The sequence below is a fragment of the Lissotriton helveticus genome, chromosome 4_1 (assembly GCF_964261635.1).
Source record: "Lissotriton helveticus chromosome 4_1, aLisHel1.1, whole genome shotgun sequence".
In the NCBI taxonomy this organism is placed as follows: Eukaryota; Metazoa; Chordata; class Amphibia; order Caudata; family Salamandridae; genus Lissotriton; species Lissotriton helveticus.
This window is the reverse complement of record NC_136063.1, coordinates 2,084,857,445-2,084,879,043: the sequence shown is the minus strand read 5'-3', so window position 1 is coordinate 2,084,879,043 and position 21,599 is coordinate 2,084,857,445.

The window sequence follows — 21,599 nt, the reverse complement described above, 5'->3', positions numbered from 1 at the left end:
ATTTTGCCGCTTTCTGCTGGTTTCTGATCATATTCTGCCTCTTTCTGCTGATTTCTGATCATATTCTGCCTCTTTCTTCTAGTCTCTGACCTTTCTGTTGCCTAGTTCTTCTAGTTTCTGAACTGTATTTTTCTCTTTTCTGGTCTTTATTTGAACTCTTTCTGCTAGTGTCTGACCTTTATATTGTCTCTTTCTGCTTGTTTTCTGACCTTTATGTTGCTTCTTTCTGCTAGTTTCTGACCTTTATTCTGACATCGCATCCACAGCGCCCTGATACCCCTCGAGATGACAGTGCTATGCTATACAAATGCTAAGCGATTGATTGACTTGGAACAAAGTAATGGGAAGTGAAATATGGAAAATCTGGGTCTTTTGAGTGTAGGCAAAAGTATTTATTTCTCTTGGCTGCTCTGATTGCAAACATGTAAACCTGTTTCACCCTTTTATACTCCACATAAAATAGTGGGATTTTGGGAAAAGAGAGTGAGGGCAAAACAACGGTATGTCTAACATGCTCATTCCTGAACACCAACTCCACAGACATATTTGCAGATTGCTTTCACCATTTATAATTTTAGTAAGTTATATTTAACTATGCTGGTGAAATAACCAATGGAACCATTTTAGGCGAAAGAGCATGAAATATGCCGGGTATCTAATGGAGCACACATGCAGAGAGTTCCAAAAATTCAGATTTACACTTGAACCATAAACCGGCATAATCTTGCAAGGCTATCAAAAGAAAGCTTTCATCTTGGGTTACTTAATGGAAAACCGAACTGTACAACAGTTAAGCCTGAGAATATACATGATAAACCATTTCAAGTAAGAATCAAACATCGTATGTCTATGAGAACAGAACTACTGGGAAATACTATTTTTTGCATGAAGTTCAACCAGTGATTAATGCAAAATAACAGGCAGCAAAGCCAAAGACAATGGGGCCTCGTTCAAAATAAGGTAAACTTACACTTTTGTGAAAGTTTATGATTTTTTTCCTATTTACTAATATATGCTAAGAGTAGTATCTTTACTACTGCAGAATCTCTGCACTCACTCCTCACATTAAAATATAGGGCTGCCCTATCTTTTTATGTGAGGATTCTCTGCCATGGCTGCAAAGATTTCGTAGTCGTAAAGATACTACTCATTAAATTTGTATCTGACTAACCAAAAATTGTAAACTTGCCAAAGTGTGAGTTCACCTTTGGGAATCTGGCCAATTCTTTTTTAACTTGGCCATGGCTCTCGCCAGAAATGCCACCATTACAGGAGTAACCTGGAGAAGTCAACCACATATTGTCCTTCTTTGTGACGTATTGCCTTTTTTGATGTATTTTCTTAAGGTCTTGTTCTTGACAGTTTAACTGCACTAATTTCATGATATATCCTTGGTTAAATGTTTTTGAATTTTGATTTTGCTCTTTTCTTTGAGACAAAACAATACTGTTTTCAGGAAGGCCATTTGTCTCCCAGTTCTATCATTTAGTATTGTGGTCCTTCGCTTTGTGTATCCTTAATTGTTTTTATTGAATCTAAATGACTGGATCCCTTAGGATCAGGACGAATGGGATAGAGTGAGTATGTGTTGGAGTGATTGTTCGAATGATTGTTTTGTGGGGGTTTGTATTTCTGCTTTATATGTTTGTCTGTTGATATTTCATCTATTGAAACCTATTAATTGTATATATATGAATATTGATTAAAACTTATTCGTGGATTTGCTCCTAAATTTTGTCTATTGCATATCAAGAGTATTATAGACATATTTCCCAGTACCTGGTATATGTCAGCTTAATAAATAGGTAGCATAGCATCTGTAGGTACATAAAAAATGATATTAGGATAATCGTGTTGATCCCAGATGTAAAATTATATTGAGGTACCCATTGTCAGGGAATGGCAATATGCACGTCTACATTGCAATTAGTTATAGCAGTGCTTCAAAGTATACATTGAACATTCAGCATACTGTGGATTTAAAATAATTGCCCCTAATTCCCCCTCACTCTTCCCAATGAGCTGCCTGTTCTCCTTTCCCATACTTGTGTGCATTTATTTGCTCGGTGTGACTCCTCTATCAACTAGCATGTTTTAAGATCAGAAAAAACACCTTATATAATTATCGATAAGAGTATGTCGTGCTTCAGTCTTGGCCAAATATATGCTCTTCGTCCACCAGAGGAATATGTTCTGGGCTAGCCCCAATGCCCTCAAATTCAGGAAAAGTTACTTCAGAGGGCTCAGATAGGGCCACTGTAGTTGTTCCCCAGGCCAGCAGGGCATATACTGTCTTTCTGTCTTTAAGTGTTCTTTGCATAAGAGTCTCCTCTGCTCTTTCCCTCTCAATTATATATTTTTCCAGTTGTATTACAAGACTTGGTTTTGCCACTGTAAGCCCGAGCAGTGTGTACTGTCTGCTTAAGGCCCTCTTGGGATTTTACGAGCTCAGACCAAACCGAAACTGGGTGATCTGCCTTGGTATGTCCCAGTCTGTGATGTGTCTTATACAAGAAAGCACAACCTCCCAAAAAAGGATCACCAGTGTGCAATACCAAAGCAAGTGTATAAAGACTGCCTCATCAGTGCCACAATGAGGCAGGAATGCCCCATATCTGGACAATGGTGTGATAAAGTTTAGGCGATAGCTATACCATGTGCACAATGTTATATTGTATTTGGTTAAAGCGTGCACAGAAGGCGGCCTTACGGACCCCTGTGTGAATTTGGCGTCAGTCTTTTGGGCTGATAGACTTGTTGCATAGACGTTGCCATGTCGCTTCCAGTCACAGTGGGCCTGTTCGTCTATCTGCCCACAGAGCTCTATACAGATAGTCTATTAGTCAACATCCTCATGCGACATTTAGGAGTGTTGTCAGTGTTTTTCTGGATTCAGTCTCATCAGGAAACATGGGCCACAGCTGTCCAGCAGTGGCAGCTTTTTTTGTATACTGGTGGAATTGTCCATACCCCAGTCCAAATATAGTATGTGTGTCCTGTATAGTAATAAATAACCCCCCCTGGAAGAGATCCAATAGCATTAGCCATCCTCCCTCCTGCAACCTATTGACTGTCATATGAGTTGTAATTTGGGCGAATGGCTGCAGTATCCAGAAATCTAGATAAGGGGCATATGGAACATGCACTATCACTTTTGAGACCATTATGGTACAGAGTTTGCCCATTAGTCGTATGAAGAATGGGAAGGCATCTGGGATCGTGCAACCCCACATGAACCACCTTCCCAACGGAACACTAGTGTGTGTGCCCTCAAATAGCAATCTCTTTCAGTTAGGCTCTTTATCAAGCCAATGAACTGCATGTTGCAGCTGTGCCTCCAGGTGATACACTTACATTTCAAATGGACTACCTCAGCATGCTCACAACAGACTTGATGCCAGTCTATTGTCACCCTGGAACCCTTGGAGTCTGTGCAGGAGAGGAAGGAAATTCCAGAACTAGATGTGGGGGGAGTGAAGATAGTTTTCACTCTTCAAAGGCTAGCACCAGGTATAAATATTGGGCACTCAGGCCTACTTTTCATTTTACTCCTGGAACTGCGGAGGACCCCTAGAAGACTGTCCTGTACTCCACAGGACTGCTCTGTTTCTGGAGGTCTGCTTTGCACCCATAGGACTGCCTGCTGCTACCGGAGAACCTAACTGGTGGTTGAAGTTTTCCATGTGCTATCAGTGGTCTGCCCTGCTGCTTGAAGTCTACATTGCTGCTTGACCCCATGACTACCAGAGTGACTTCAGGGATGGGGTGGCTGACCGTCCATTCTGAGCTACAGGGACACGGCAAGATCCAGAGACCTCCCTGCTACTGCCCAGCTGACCAGATTTACTGGACTGGCCTGAACCTGCAACTGGACCTGCCTGAGCACTGCTGGCTTCTGCTGGAGTGAGTTCCTGATCCCCAATAGGTGCCTCCTCAGGGCCTGGCCCCTTGACTGCCATCAGTTCAGCTTTTTTGTGAAGAGAGTCAAAATCCCATCTGTGAACTGGCTCATTTGCTCCAAGACCTTGTTGCCCACGACAACCTTGCCACCCATTAATGCGAAGCTCCAGTGAACCTGACTCTTTGCACTACAGCGACGGACAGTGGTGGCCAAGAACATGAAGCTTCAGCAACATCCACCCAGAATTCCCTGATCTTCACACTACAGCGGAGACCTTTCAAAAAGCTCCCTCACTCCTCGTGACCGCCTCCACCGCAACCAGAACTCTTCGTACCAGACTTTACAAAGGGGACTTTTTCAGCAGGGCTAAACTGGCTTCTGCTGGAGTGAGTTCCTGATCCCCAAGAGGTGCCGCCTCGGGGCCTGGTCCCTTGACTGACATCAGTTCAGCTCTTTCTGTGAAGAGAGTGAAAATTCCATCTGTGAACTGGCCCATATGCTCCAAGACCTTGCCGCCCACGACAACCTTGCCATCTGTTAATGCGAAGCTCCGGTGAACCTGACTCTTTGCACTACAGGGACCAACAGTGGTGGCCAAGAACATGAAGCATCAGCAACATCCGCCCACAATACCCTGATCTTCACACTACAGCGGAAACCTTCCAAAAAGCTCTCTCACTCCTCGCAGCCGCCTCCACCGCAACCCGAACTCTTCGTGTCAGACTTTACAAAGGTGACTTTTTCAGAAGGACTAAACTGGTCCCGGTATCTGGCCCACACACCATCCTGGGTGGCCTGAACTAGTTAACTTTCTCTGATCTACCATGACCAGCTGACTGCAAGTGGTACTTTTTACTTGTAGGTAGTAGACTTACCTAAATCTTTGACATTGCATATCTCTGGTTCTGTTCTACTGATTATATTTTTATTATTTTGGTATCATTTTATTTATTAACATTTTACCTATTTCTCTAAAAAATGGTGGGAATTTTTAGTGTATTGTGTTTTCACTTTACTTCTGTTTGTGTGTAGCATAAATGCTTAACCCATTGCCCCCAAGTTAAGCCTGACTGCATTTGTGCCAAGCGGACAGAGTGTTAAGCACAGGCTAATTTAGGGCCTTTTGTGGTTCACCCGGACACTCGCCTCCATCAAAAACTTTATTTCCTCATTGACAAGTCCATGATTACATATGCGGATATTAACATTGCACTTCATAGTTGTACATGAACATAATACAAACAGATTTAAATTATGTTTTCAATTAGTAACGTATTGTGTTTATCTGTCCACGATTTCATTTCTTATCATTTTGACTAGGTCTGATGTTAATGTCCCCTACAAAAACAGCACATTTTATATTGTTGAATTGTTTGCAATTTAATGCAAATCTTCGGTTTCTACATATATAAAATATATTAAAAAGGTGGGAAAACAACTCAAGAACAGGTACCTCTACTAAACAAATAAAAGGGTGGCTGGGTCGCCAAAGAATAGCGTCTGGGTGGGTTAGTGGTAGAAATTAGGTAGTCATGGTGTTGGCAGAAGAGGGTGTGCAATTGTTTACTATGCATATAATTGTTCAGATACCTGTATATGCTCATATTCTTCTACATTACAGTTTTTCCTTTTTTTGTTTTCAAAATTAGATAATCAAGATTTTGGGACTTTCTTTATTGATGCACACACCCAGCATACTTATGTTTGTTTTTCCTTATTTGATGCACTCGAATTGCAGGACTGTCCAAGATTACCCCTAACCAAGAACCGAAACGGTGGTGATTTGATTTATAATGCTGAAATAGAGCAGCCACGTGACTTAAAATTGCTTAAAGGGGAGTTTTGTGATTCTTTTTTTGCCAATACAGCATAGGAATGGCATATCTCTTAAGAACAGCAGGGAGCAGGAACGTTTTTTTGCAGAGCTGCTATCTCTGTAGCAAGCGCAGGTGTCTGGAAGAAGGTGGATGTTCTGAGCATATATCACAATATGTTGCTTGATGTTTAAAGCCCTTAAGTAAACGTCCACAATTCTGACTCCATAAGCACCCTATCTCATAAACAGGGCTGCAATGCTCCCGTTTCACGTTAACAGACTCTGCTTCCCTTGCCATGAGCCAATTTACTGAAGTTTCCAAAGTTATAAATTCAGGATTATTAATAGTATAAATTAGCAATTTAAGCGATGGAGAGATAGCAACAAGTTACAATTAGATTTCTAGTTCATATAGTGAATCAGCGTGCATCTTGTCTTAGCTGTGAATGTTGGACTGCTTATAGAGCCTAGTTAGGGCTCAGGGTTCTCGGGAATTACTTCTGTGTTTCGTGTTTGTAATCTACTTGGGCCCTAATGAGTGACGAGGGTGACCAGGGGTTATATTTCGCTCCCTGATCTGAATTCCGAGTTGTGAGAAAATAATCGTACCATGAATGTTTTGTTCCTGCCAGATTTCACAAGGTACAAGCTGATAAAATGTGTCATGGAAAACTCACAATAAAAAGGGAACAAAGCAGATTTCGGAGCAATAAATTTCCAGGACCATCCCAAACATTAGCGAGTTAATTACCCCTCCCCTTAATTTTCCCATGACGTGCCAAAAATTATCGGGGAAAAAGTTCAGAAAAGAGGGAAACATGCACAATTTGGTGTGCTATGTACTACATTCCAATGTTTTAACTCATTGCTAGGACCCGACCACACCTGGTAAATATACCTCGTGGTCCATCATTCTGGCTAATAAGGCCTATTTAGTCTAGATGTATTAATTAGAGTTAAGCACACATACCCTAACCATGCATTATTAGGAAATTAAAGAGATCTTGAATTAGAGAATATATCTGACATAGGAAAACTACTTGGTATCACGTTCCTAAAGATAGTAGGAACTTCCATGGCATTAAAGAGCTGCAGACAGTTGAGGTATCAAACTCAGTGCCATTGGACCATTGGGAGTCGTGCATCCTATATCAGAAGTGCACGTGTGTGTGCACAAGCACACATACACACACATTGGAGCACAAACCCTTAATTTCTGTTTTTTTTTGTTTTTTTTTTGTTTGAGTTTATTGAAGCATAAAGGAGTAAAGACAGAAAATGAAGAAACAATCATGAATTATAAAAAACAAGAAATCTCTCTTACAGAAGAGTAAATCAGATTGATGAAACAATACAGAAAAATATAGTAAACAATAATGCTTATGAAAACAGAAGAAATGAGGTCATAACCTGTAAAATAAGGCAAATAAATGATATGAAAAAACATTAAATGCAATTAAGAAAATGTAATCACGGTGGTTTTTGAACCTCAGCAGTGCGAGCTTGAGAAGCAGGTGGGATTGTAACAACTCTGGATAAATACTCAGTAAGGGGAAGCCATAAAAGATCACGTTTGATTGCAAGGGAAATGGGGGAAACAAAATTAGTATCTAGACGGTGGTTAAAACAGACTGCATTCCACCAAGCACTAAATGAAACGTCATTAGCTTGTTTCCAATGGGATGTAATATGGTGTAAGGCAATGGCTATCAAAAGGTCAATTAATTTATAGTTTTGGGAGGAATTGGTAAAAATAGGGGAAAGGGAACCTAGAAAAATGTTAACAATGGAGAAAGAAAAATGAAAATTGAAAATCTTTTTAAACTGGGACCAAACCAATTGCCAAAAACGAAAAATGGGAGGACAATCACAACATATGCTTCAAATCAGCTGAAGAGCAGGGACAGGACCAGCAAGTGGAAGGAGTGTCTGAGGAGAACGATGACAAAAGTAATGGAGTAAATAATGTGCGATTATAAACAAAAATAGTGTTTGAGTAGTGTTAGCAGCTCTGGAGGTACTATGGATTTTTGACCAAATTTTATCCCACAAAGTGAAAGACCAAACTTGAGAAAAATCTTTTTCCCAAGCCAACTCAACCTTGGATTTGATGCGATCAGTAGAAGATTGCATTGATTTATAGAGAAAAGAAGCAGAGGGTGAGTGGTCGAGCGCATTGGACACAGGAAGATATGCAATAGGGATAGAATTCGTAGTAGGGAGTGAAGAGAGATATTGGGTAAGAGAGGGAAGAAGTGATATATATTGTGTACGAGAAGAGGAGGGTAACAAAAATTGGTTTTGGAGATCCTGAAAAGGAAGAGGTTGATTACCCGAAAGAAGTTGAGAGATCCATTTTAAGCCAAGAGAGTGCCAGGTTTTCCAATATAATGAACGATTACGGATTTTGAGGAGTTTATTATGCAAAATAGGTTGGATATGAGTGGAGGAAGCAGATGGGTAAGAGGATTGCAGGTATGGTTGAAGAAGAGAACGAGAACGGGAAATGATGGGGGAGCGAAGAGACGTTACGTTAGAAGTGAAGGAAAGAACCTCGTTAAAATCAAAAGGATGAAGGAAGGAAGATTCTAACTTAAGCCAGAGAGGAGGATAAAATGGGAGGTCAGAAGAGAGCCAACGCAAAGCTTGCTTTAATGAAAAAGCATTATGATAAGATTTGAAATTAGGAAATTTAACCCCTCCTAGTGATTTATCTTTTTTTAAAGCAGAAAGAGCTATTCGAGATTTTTTACCTTTCCACAAAAACTTGAGCAAAATAGAGTCTATCGACTTGAAGTAATAGTCTGGAATGTGAATGGGAATCATCGAGATGGAGTAAAGTACTAGAGGTGCCAACATCATTTTGATGGAATCAAGACGGCCCCACCATGAAAGGAAAAGAGGATTCCAGCGAGTAATTGCCGCATTTAGTTTTGCAGAAAGTGAATCGAAATTAAACTTAAGAGTATCTGAGAGACGTGGAGCAAACCAAACACCCAAATATTTAATCTTAGAAGGTTGCCATGAGAAGCCAGAAGAATCAAAGAGATGTTTTTGACAAAGAGGATTTAGGGGTAAAATTTCGCATTTATCAATATTAAGACGGTAACCAGAAACATTAGAAAAAGAGGAAACTTGATTTAAAAAGAAAGGTAAAGTGGATTGTGGATCAGAACAGTACAGCAAAATATCGTCAGCATAGACTGATAATTTAACTTGTTGTTGGGAGCCAAAAAGAAAACCAGAAATGTTTTCATCAAGTCTGATCTTTGTTAAAAAGGGTTCTAGAGCTAAAACAAACAGAAGAGGGGATAAGGGGCAACCTTGACGTACACCCCTTTGAAGGGGAAAATAATCAGATGCCATACCATTTGCAAAAATTGAAGCATGAGGGCTGGAGTAAAGTAAAGAAATAAGAGAAATAAATTTAGATGAAAAAACGATCCAACGAAGAGCTTGAAACATGAAGTCCCAACCTATTCTATCGAATGCCTTTTCGGCGTCAAGAGAGATGGCAGCCAAAGGATATGAAAGTGAGGGGGCTTTACTTAAAATATTAAAGAAAACACGGGGGTTATCTGACGATAGACGACCTTTAACGAAACCTGATTGTTCTGGGCCAATAATTTCCGGTAATAGGGGGTCTAATCTGAGAGCTAAAATTTTGGCGAAAATTTTATAATCTGTATTTACAAGGGAAATGGGGCGGAAATTTTTACACAAGGTGTGGTCTTTGTCTGGTTTGGGAATTAAACAAATGTGTGCTTCCTGAAAGGATCCCCGGGAAGATCCAGAGTCGACAAAAGATTGAAATAACAGGAGTAGTTTAGGAAGGAGAAGAGAGGAAAAATGATTGTAGAATTCAATAGTGAAACCGTCAGGACCAGGCGCCTTACCGCGACGTAGTACAGAAACGGTGTGTGAAATTTCAGAGCGGGTGATATCCGAATCAAGTGAGTGAAAATCAACATGAGAAGAGAGAGGGGAAGGGATGTCTTGAAAATAAGTAAGAAGATCAGTGGGGTCAGGACGGGATTCAGGAGTATATACATTTTGATAGAAGGAAACAAATTCATTTAATATATCTTTATCTTTAAACAAAGATATTCCAGCTGGGCCTTGTAGAGATTCAATTTTTGTCCTTTCTTTTCGTATTTTAAGATAGTTAGCTAGTAATTTACCCATTTTGTTCTGACCTCCGTAATATCGAGAGTTGCATTTAAGTAAAGAATTAGAGGCAGCATTTGTGGTAAATTTATTAAAATCAAATTTGGCTGAAATGAGCTCGCGAAGGGAGTTTTCAGAACCAGAATTATAATAAGCATATTCTAACTTCTTAATTTTATCCAAAAGTTGAGTTGACCTAGAAATCGACTTCTTTTTCTTTTGAGAGACATAGTTAATGACAAAACCCCTAACAAATGCCTTAAAAGAATCCCATACCATTACAAAGGAAGAATCAGGGAGATGATTAAGTGTAAAAAATTCAGTGGCAAAAGCAGTGGATTGGGCACAAAAATCAGATTCAAGGAGTAAAGAATTATTAAATCTCCAACGTCCGGAGTGGGGAGAAAAGGGGATAAGGTCAATATCGACAAAAACGGGAGCGTGATCTGAAATTAAAATAGAACCAATGTCTGAGTGAAAGACAAGTTGAGCTAAGGATTTGCTAAGGAAAAGGTAATCAATACGAGATTGGGAGTGGTGAGTAGGGGAATAAAAAGTGTATTCTCTAAGGTCGGGGGTACAAAGTCTCCAAATGTCTACTAATGCGTCATTTTGAATAGATGCAGTGAATTGAGAATGCATTTTGGAGGGAACAAATTTAACCTTAGAATTTCTGTCTAAAATGGGGTCTAGTACTTGATTGCAGTCACTGCCGAAAATAACATATTGTTCATCAAGCGAAACTAGTTTTTCAGAAATAGCAGGCCAAAACAATTTATCAACACCTGTAGGAGCATAAACATTAAAAATAACTATTGGTATCATGTCTATGAGTAGATTTACAAGAACCCAACGACCATTAACATCACATTCTTGGGATATAACAGAAACAGTTAACTTTTTATGACACAATATAACAGAACCATTTTTCTTACCTAAAGCCGGAGGGTGAAAAACATGACCCACCCAGCAACGTTTGAGTTTTAAAGCCTCCGTTTCCGAAAGGTGGGATTCTTGGAGGAGGGCTACATCAGCTTTAAGCCTAGTCAAATGTGTCAGAACTCATTGACGTTTAATGGGGTTATTTAACCCTTTAACGTTCCAAGTAACTACTCGGAATGTAAATCAAAAATAGAATGATACGGAAAAGTAGATCAAGTATAGAAAATGAGATGATGAAATAAGATAATGGTGGAGAAAATAGAGACAAAGTGTAGGTAAGAGAAATAAACAAAGAGAAAACAGAGAGAATGCAAGAAGAAAGAAGGAGAGAAAAGAGCGAAGAAAAGAGATATCAAAAGAGAAAGAGATAGTAGCAGAAAGAACATAGCAATATAAGAAGAACATAGAAACATACCAACAGATACAGAACGAAGAGTGGGGGTGACGACGCCAGAAGATGACGACATCAACAACGGCACACACGCCACCGAACACCTGAGGAACCAGAGTAGGACTGAATTGGACGGATGGATAACCCCGGGGTGAAGAAAAGGGGGGAGAGCATCTGCAATAAAAATAAAAATAAGAAGGATATTAGAGAGAAGTACAAAATATAAAATACTAGGGCATGACAGAAGCAGCAGAGAAGGAAGAACAATAAAATGACATGATAGGATAACGTAAAAGCAAATAGCTCAGTCAAGCGTAATTAAACAGCTCTTGCAGTGTCCATGACGTCGGCTCCTTGCTGGCGAAGAAATTCTTGAAGGACAAGTGGGTCATCAAATGTAGTAGTCTTGTCTTTATAGGTCACCTTGAAGAGACATGGGTGAAGCAAACCGAACCTGGCATTTAGAGCTCGTAGTTGTGGTCTCAAGTCAAGGAACTGCTTCCGACGATCCGCTGTTACTTTAGCCACATCCTGGGATAGATATAACCGATGGCCTTCCCACATAACTTGCTTTTTAGCTTTTGCTGCTGAAAGAACCTGCAGGAGATCGGTATATTGTAGGAACAGCATAATGACACCACGGGGTTTGGTGGAGGTTTTAGGACCAAGTCTATGCGCACGTTGTATGTTGAGTGAAGAGGATGAAGGAAGGTCCAAAATTTTCTGCAGAAAGGCCTGAAAAAATGCAGTTGGATTGGACCCCTCTGTGTGTTCAGGAAGTCCATAAATTCGTAGGTTATTTCTGCGATTACGATTTTCCAACTCCTCTGTCTGCCTCCTCAGAAGAGATACGTCTTTTTCCAAAAGTGAAATTCTAGAGCAAGAGGCTTGGAAGGATTCCGTGGACTGTTCCACTAAAAGAACACGCGATTCGAGAGATGACCACTTGTCGTGAAGAAATTGCAATGTCTTAGTAGTCTCAGCCATAAAGGGTTTGAGCGCACGAATTTCCTCAAGAATGAGATCCATAGAGGCAGAATGTGATGAGGAGCCTGGGGAGGGTGGATCCTTTTTCAGGCGTTTCGTCGAGGCAGGTTGCAAAAGTTTACTTGAGGAAATTGTGTTTGGAATTGCCCCAGGAGCTAAGTCAGGCTTATGAGAAGCAAGATCTTCCATAGTTGTAGGCGTAGAGTCAGAATCCGAGGAATGACGTGGCTTGACCGCAGAAGTAAGCTTGAGGGTATGCAATTTCCCCATGTAAAAGTAGGAGGATAGACACTAGTACCACCACAGACGTCAGGTAAAGCTCTGTAGTATCAGTGTGCAAAGGAAAAACACTGTGGCAGAGCAATAGTGAATGCGTACAGAAAATGCGGTCAAAAAAAGGCGCCAAACAGGAACAGCAATGCTGAGGAGACGAAGGATCAGTCAATATGGCGGTTGTGCAGCACAACTCCCATCCTCAGGAAAACTTCCATATACGTAATGCGCAAAGAAAACACTGTGGCACATTAACAATCAGCGTGGCGCAGTACAGGTGGTCAAACAAGGTGTCAAACAGAGAGAGTCATGTCGAGGATACGCAGTTCATTTAATATGGTAGATGTACATCAGAACCATGTTCCTTAGGAAAATCGCTGTAGTAACACTGCGCAAAGAAAAACACTGTGGCACGCCAGTAAACAAAGCGCATAATGAATGTGGTCGAAAAAGTGCGCCAACCAGGATAAGGAGAATTGAAGAGAAGAAGCAGTGTTATTTAAAATGACGTCTGTATTTCAATATGGAAAAAGGAGAAAACTGCGACTGGAGGTGCATTCCACAGTGATTTGGAGGATAATGAAAGAGGAGGCAGACAACAAATGCATTGTAGGTAGGAAAGACGAGGTATTTATGTAGAAATTTTCACTCGCAGTAAATCGCGGCAAAAAAGAAAATGGCGGCCGCAGCAAAAGCGGACCGCGTCACAACGAAGAACAGCGCATATCGCTGGTTTTAATAGGTAAGGAGCAGAGCCAGTTGCTCACCTCATCCTCCCACAAGTAAATCAGGGCTTGTCAATAGTGGAAGTCCGGTGAATGTGCTGGAATCCACCGGTGTCGGTGCTCGGTTAGCGGAGTTCCGACGCTAAGCCGCCATCTTGTGCGGCGCTCAAGCCACGCCCCCCCTTAATTTCTGTTTTTGTTTCAAAAAATATGTTCTTTTCAAACATAGGTTTCCTTAACTATACGGGCACCTGGGGCTCCAAAGACAAACAGTCATGAATAACTATTGTTCTGCCTTCACAAGGGGTCGAAATGGCAACAGAAACAGAATTCATGCACTTTGCCTGGAATCCATTTGGAACTTCGATATCCCCTTTAACAGATCCAAATGTCCTTTGCTGTAACCCACACTTTATGTCTGACTACTGTTTCTTTAGGGCTTCAGGTGAGGGGTTCGGCCTGTGAAATTGTGCTAGTCCTAATGGCTATTGTTGTTCACCACCTGCCGCGGCTCTTGAAGGTAGGAGCGGTAGGGCGGTGGGGCCGGGTGGAGGGAGATTCCGACAGACAACCACGAGAGAAAATTAATTATTTATATAATTTTCCCTCGTGGTCGTCTGGCGAAATCCCATCCCCACCCGGCCTCACTGCTCTACCGCTCTTACCTGCATCTCCGCAATAGGTAGGAACCCACTGATAACAATATTGACGTCCCAATGTCTCGAGGGAATTTACTGACATGTTGCAAATGAAGATTTTTTTCTCAAGGGAAAAAGTCATACGGCCACATGCATCATTGTTGGTATTTGCGATTCCTAAATTGCGAAAATTAAGGAATCGCAATTTAGAAATCGCAAATACCTATGCATGAAAAATGTGCAATTTTTTTTGTGTTTTCTTATTTTTCCTTATTTGCGATTCTTAATTTTGTGAATCGCAAATAAGGAATCCCTTTACATTGATTCCGATGGGCCTAGAGGCCCATCGGAATCAATGGGAAGGCATTCTCATTTTGCGATTCGCAATTAAGGAATCGCAAAATGAGAATGCAATTTCAAGGGTGCAGGGGGGGTGCAAAGGACCAAAGGACCCCCCCTGCACCCCTGAAATGTAACATAAAGTCAATTTTTCACACATACATGCCCCAAGGGCATGTGTTTGTGTAAAATGAATGTTTCAAAAATGCACTTTTGTGCATTTTTGAAACTTTTCGCAAATTACCATGATGGTTGACTTCATGGTAATTTACCACTTCTAATTTGCAAATTCACAATTTTTTTTAGATGATCCATTGCATTTAAGAAATTGCAAAATTGCGATTTCTTAAATGCAATCGCAATTTAAGAAATCGCAAAAAAAGTTGCGATTTCTTAAATTGCGGAAAAAAAAAAAACTTCTCAAAAATTGGATTTGCATTCGCAAACGGCCGAATTTTGCGATTCGCACCGTTTGTGAATGCAAAAACCAATGATGCATGTGCCCCTACGTGTACATTTCTAAAAACATCTGGTTAGTGTCTCATGTTTAATTTTTCTGCTTCTGTAACTCATATGAAAAATTGGCGAAGATTGGCCTTATATCGCCCAGCCCGCTCACTGCGGTCCGAATCTCTCTTTAATGCCGTGGTCCCGCGTGTGAGGAAGGCCCGCACTGGGGGGCGCTCCTTTAGCTTCAAGGCTCCCCAGTTGTGGAACTCGCTCCCGCTGGCGCTACGCAGCACCTCCAATCTGCTTCAGTTCAGGAAGAGCCTGAAGTCCTGGCCTTTTAATCTTTAGGCTTTTTAATCTTTAGGCTTTCTCTGGTGGGTTTTTCTTTTCTTCCTTTGTATCTGTTGTTTTTTGTTGTGTTATTCTACACCGAGCTGCCTGTGGAAAGCGCCGGGACACTCTTTCAGAGTAGCCATGCGCTATATAAACTCAATATAACATAACATAACATATGTTGGCTTGCAAAGTACCCACCTTGTGAATAGTCCACATAAGTAAGTTTATTAGAGGAGGTGAAGGAGGCATGGAAATCTGCAATTTGACACAGATTTCGAGGCAGTTATGCAATGGATCTTTCCTTTAGATGAATGAATTTATTTTCGGAATTGATGCAATGGACCTATTTTTTATATTGTATAAATTAATTGTTGTAATACAAAATAATTTCTTATATGCGTGTTGATAAGATTTCCATTTTAACATTAAATATTTTGTGTGAAAAAGTGGATTAGCAGTTGGGGTATATGGTAGCCTAACACTAGTAATTAGGTTACTGTTCTTGTAAGGTCCATTTAAGGTTTCAGTAATTTCAATCTGGGATCAACCTCTGGTAGCTATGGCGCAGACCAGACATGCTTTTCTTGAGAAAATATACAAAGCATTAAGAAGTACCAAAACAGTAAAAAAGTCAGAAAGACAACATAATTAAAAAAATGACACCAAAACAGCAAAAATCCAATAAGAGGAACCAGAGATATTAATTGGTAAACATGTAAATAAAAATAGCAACAAAAAGAGTTAAGCACAAATGGCAGTCATCTGGTTGCAGTAGGCTGGGACAAGGTTAAGGATTAAGGTCGATAGCAATAGAGTACGGGTCAAATGCAAAAAACCGATATGTCCTGGTGGTGAAGTTGCATCTGGGCGTCAACAGTCTTCAGTTAAAGCATACAATGGGCTGGCACTGAGAGGAGGGGGCTCAAAGTCAAGGGATTTCGGCATTAAAAGGGAACCTCAGGAAATCTTCTTGTTTAGTCTGGAAAAGCTCTGGCAGAAGATGTTTGAGTTTTCACCCATTGGATGTCTCTTGCTTCAATCTTACCTCCCTCCATTGTGGCACAGATGAAACTGTGTCTAGGGACTGAGGAGGGTTATGGTGTCAACATCTTTTTGTGTTGAGAGAAGAACATAGCAGGAGGTATGGGTGAAGCCAAGCCCACCAGCAATATACCCTCGACGGTTATGATGGCAGATTGGTTCCCTCACTTGACAGATCTCCATGCAAAAAGTGAGCAAAAAGTTCCTACATCCCCAGTGTTTAGGGTTAAGGAGGAGTAGTGCACTCTGAAACCAGTCACCGGTTCCAGGATCAGGAATAGTACTTGGGGGTCAAGACTCGCTCCAACAACAGCTACCAGGAGGGTCCATGGTAGGTCTAGTTGGAATTGGTTAGCTAGGCACTTCCATGAAAGCAGGCTTTGTGCAGCTTTTGTGTCCATCTAGCTTAACAGACAGTAGGAGTAAACATCTTTGTTCAGGGTACAACTTAAAACAGGTGCAGCCCTTAGGGTTCTCCACGCAGGCCTCAACAGTGGGTGTAGTCCTTCTTTCTTCCACAGGTGCATTTGTGTTATGAAGAGGATTCTCAGAGGTGCCCCATTTATGTCTGACTGTGACATGTGGGGGTAGAGGGCCCCTGGCCCCTCAGTAACCACTAGAAAAAAAACAGCGGTAACATTATCCACTTTATAGTAGTTCCTGTGTGCCCCATTGCAAACAATCCCACAGTGCCATCTCTCTATAAATTAACATGGTAGAACCTTTCCCCTCCTGTGCAGGGCTCCTATGCCCTACTCAGAGTTGTGGTCAGTCAAAACTTGGTTCTGCGGACAGCACCTCTCCCACATGAATTGGTGGAAGAACAAACCAGGGGACAGGCTAAGGCCATTCCCATGTCCATGTGTTACTTAGATCTGCAACTCTCTTTTAAGTTAATTATCTTCCTTTACAATGCCCAGGTGGTCATCATGTTAGAGGAACAAAGCACCTCCCCCACACCCAAGGCCTTTGTCTCTGGTCTGGGAGCAAGTTCACACCTCATCAGGGAGCTATTCAGTTACTGGATGTCAGTTGGAAGCTCATGCAAATGGGCTTCTCGAGGCCTTAGAGAGGTAAAAGGTGATATGTTTTATAGTACATTTTGTAAAATATTTAGTACAAATCTAATGTATCAATAAATTGGACTTGGAATTAATATTTTTTTTCAAGTTCAAGAATTCACTTTTTAGCTAGTTCCTAGTCAGAGAGATCATAATTTTATTTTAATATTTTATCCTATTTTGTTCCTATGGCACTGCTAACACCGCTACAGTGGAAACAGTTTTGGGGCCTTGTCACAGTAAGGGCATGTTTTGCATTAACATTTTACATGTCTTGCTTTAAAAACCATGCACCCTGCCTTATTGGGCATTAAGGACTACATAGGGGTGATTTATTAATATTTAAAAGGAGTGTTTAGTCTTGTGTTAGATAAGGGTTTCTAGTTGGCAGTGGTTTGCACTCTGTCCAAGTAGGAACCCACACTGTTGTTAGGGTAAGGGAGTCACATAGCTAAGATAACCCCTGTTCACTCCCTTGGTAGCTTGGCAAGAGCAATCAGGCTTATCTCAGAGGCAATGTGTGAAGTATTTGTACACACACACACAGTAACACATTGAAAACACTACAAAAGGACGCAACATCAGTTAAAAAATTATAGCCAATATTTATCTGAATCAAACAAGACCAAAGTGGCAAAAATCCAACATATACATATCAAAACATCACTTTTAAAAGATTAAGCAAGTTCAGTCCATGGAAATCAATGGATGCATTTTTTTTAGCACAAAGTACCTTAGATGCTTCAAAAGCAAAAGAGAAGGCAAGACGCGGGGGGGGGGGCGAGGAGCCAAAAAAGCAAAGCGATGTATCTGTTCCTTATTACACAGGGGAGGTGATGTGTTGGTTCCTTACTGGCAGGGGAGGTGATATGTCGGTTTCAGGACACATGGCCTCGGTTCCTTTCTGCAGTGTTGTATTGATGAAGACTCGGCACCCAGGGATGGTGCATTGAAAATCCAGATGTGCTACGTTGATGCAGGAGTAGCAACTCAGCGGTACAAAAGGGAGTGGTGCGTGGATTACACAGCTGTGAAGCAGGTGCTGCCTCAGAGTGGGTGTCACAGACTTTGATGACACAGTGCTCAGAACTCGATGCAGCAGTCCTTCTGATGAACTGCAATGGTGAGCTGGGGCCTGTGGTGAAGGCCGTGGTTGATGTTTCATGCAGGAACCATGCTTCGGGCAGGCAATGGTAAGGCATTGATCTTTTGCAGCAATGTGTCAATAAAATAGGCACTGGGACTCGATGCATGGATGTTCTCCTTAAGATCACCAGGTTACACTTCCAATGGCCCAGGAACTGGATGTGGCACCACTTGGCAAGTCAGGACACTCAGAAGAAGAGCCCAGGCTCTGGCAGGTGAAGGCTTTGATGGCCCTGAGACTTCTTAACATATGGCAAGCATACACAAGCCCTTGGAGAATCTTGGAAGTAGGATGTATAAAGTAAAGTCCTGTCCTTTCTCTCCAGGATAGAAGCAGCAAGCTAGCATAATAAAGCAATAGGCAGAGTGGCAGTCTCTCCTACAGTATCCAGCTTGTCGTACTGGCAGACTATCTTCACTCCATAATTGTTATGATTTTGGGGTGTCAGAGGTCCAATACTTATACTCCTTTCTGCCAAAGGAAAGTCTTTGTAGTGCAGCAGACCCTGCCTTTCTATGACCTGGCCCCAGACACACTGCAAAGAGGTGGAGACAGCTTCGCATGAGGATAGGCACAGTCCTATTCAGGTGCCAGGGAATCTTTTCCAGACACTCTAGCTCAGGGAGACCCATCCGCCTGGGCACGGGCCATCAGGATATTCAGGGTGCACCTCAGCTCTCTTTGTGTGACTGTCTAATGGGAATGCACAAGTGCCCAAATGTCAGCCAACCCAGACATGTATTCTACAGACAAGCAGAGGCACAGAATGGTAAAGCAAGAAAATGCCCACTTTCTAAATGTGGCATTTTCAAACAAGCAATTTAAAAAGCAACTTCAACAAAAGATGTATGTTTAAATTTTGAGTTCAGAGCCCCCAAAGTCCAATTCTCAATCTGCTTCCAATGGGAAATTACAATTAATAGATATTTTGAGGCAATCCCCTTGTTACCCTATCGGAGAGCTAGTCCTTGCAATAGTGGAAACCAAAATTAGAAGTGTTTCACTATCAGGACATGTCGAAAAGACCAGTACATGTCCTACCTTTTAAATACACTGTACCCTGCCCATGGGGCTGCCTTGAGCCTACCTTAGGGGTGACTTACTTGTAGTAAAAGGTAAGGTTTGAGTATGGCAATTGGGTGCACAATAAGTGCTGCAGGCCCACTTGCAGCATTTTATTTACAGGCCCTGGGCAACCATGGTGCACTATACTAGGGACTTACTAGTAAATCAGATATATCAATCATGGGGACAAACAATCACCAATACAATTTAGACGAGGAGCACTTGCACTTTAGCACTGGTCAGCAGTGGTAACATGCCCAGAGTCCTAAAACCACCAAAAAAGAAATTCAGCACACAATAAAAAACAGGAGGTCCGAGGCAAACTGACAGGGGAAACCATACCAAAAAATGCCAGATCTCACATCTTTTAAAGGGGTTACTTTGCCAGATCAAATTTGCAGTTTTGAATTGCACAGGTTACAGTAGTGGATCTGCAGTCATGTTTTACGCTATCTCTCTAGTGGTGCCATCATGTGTGGTGCAGTACACTAATGACATTCAACTTACAGGCCCTTTGTTCTCTTTGCCCCATATACTGGGGACTTATGGGTAAGAAAAAAATGCCAATTGGGAGATTAGCCAATTTCAACATGTTTTAGGGGTCATAGCCCATGCACTGGGGCCTGGATAGCAGAGTCCTAGTGTACCAAGTCAATTTACCAGTAGCACCACTACACTAAAAATGAAGATGGTCATCCAAAAAGGGGCATTGTCCTACATTCTGTATCTAAATTCAATACATTTTTGGTTGGATATTGTGTTATGTAGAATAGACCATATATGTTAATGCTTCATCATGATCCATTGACACAAAAGGGCAGAGTGGCCTTTTTTCCTTTATGTATCTCTGTCACTAACACTAAACACTCAGGGCCCGATTCACAAAGGCAATGTGAGACAAAAGAATAACTTTGCGACTTTTGGTACTCACAGATCTTTACATGCGCAGTCAGGCAAGCATCTCAGCACCCGAAGCGTACTCTCGGCACCCGGGCAGTACTCTCCAGCTCCAGCTGTACTCTCCGGCTCCAGCCGTACTCTCTAGCTCGGGCCGGAAGAAGTGTAATCAGTGGGACGGAATACCATTTTTTACAAAATGGAACATTAGGAACGTGTGATAAATGGTAGAGGAGGTAATTAAAATCAGTTTGGGCATGGTACATGCAGTCCATGATTTGTGCTCCCCTCATTGTTGAGCAGTCCATGATTTGCACTCCCCTCAGTGTTGCTTGTAGTGTAACCCTACAGTGAAGGGAGCGCAAATCATGGACTGCATGTATCATGATGCAGAGGGGCAATCTTTACTAGGATATAATGTAGGTTCCGGCCACACCCTTTTCCCTGCCCATACTGATTTTCATGACCTCCTCTACCATTTATCACACATTCCTAATGTTAGACCTTTGTCCCAAGTTGCCTTGTTGAATCGAGCCCTGACGGCTTGATTTACAAAGGTAAACGTAGGCTTGAAGCCTAAGTTTAGACCATGAGGTCTAAGTTTAGAACTAAAATTAACTTTAGACCTGAAGTCTAACTTCTGAGCTGAAGTTCAAGTTTAGACTTCAGGTCCAAACTTAGACTTCAAATCTAAACTTATATTTCAGGTGTAAACTTAGACTTCAGGTCTAAATATGCAGAGGCAAAGAAGTCCTCAGGAGGCGCACCGACAGTGCTCCACCAAAAAGGTGGTGCACTGTCGGTGGACCCCCTGATGACAGTCATCTGGAGGGAAGAAGGAGGTCCCCAGGGCCCCCCAGACATCCCCTTGCAGGCAGATGCAGTCACTGAATCCAGCTGCCTGCAAGAGGATCTCTAATCCCCTTCAAAAGTGCCAGGGGGTTGTTGCCAGCACTGTGAAAACACTAAGGGGCTGTAAAGCAGCCTCGCCGTTTTTCACCCAAATGCACTGCTCCCAGGGCAATGTGTGTTTGAGTCTGCCATTGGGGTAGTGCATTCATCATAATAGGGCCCATTTTCATTGTTTAAGCTGGCCGCACCATTTAAAAAGGTGCGCCCTGAGCACATAATGAAAATTCGCTTATTGTGTAATGAGGTCTAAAGATAGACTTTAGATCTAAACGTAGGGCCCGATTAACGAAGGTAAATTTAGACTTCATGTCTAAAATTAGACTTCAGGTCTAAGTTTCGACCTAATGTCTAAGTTTAGACCTTTATAGTCTTATGGCCCGATTCAGACGAAAGTCTAACTTTACGACTTTTGGTATTCACAAAGGGCGTTTACAAGTAGTAAAGTTAGACTTTTGGTCTAAGTTCAGATTTTTGGTCTGAACTTACACCAAAAGCCAAACTTTTCTATTTT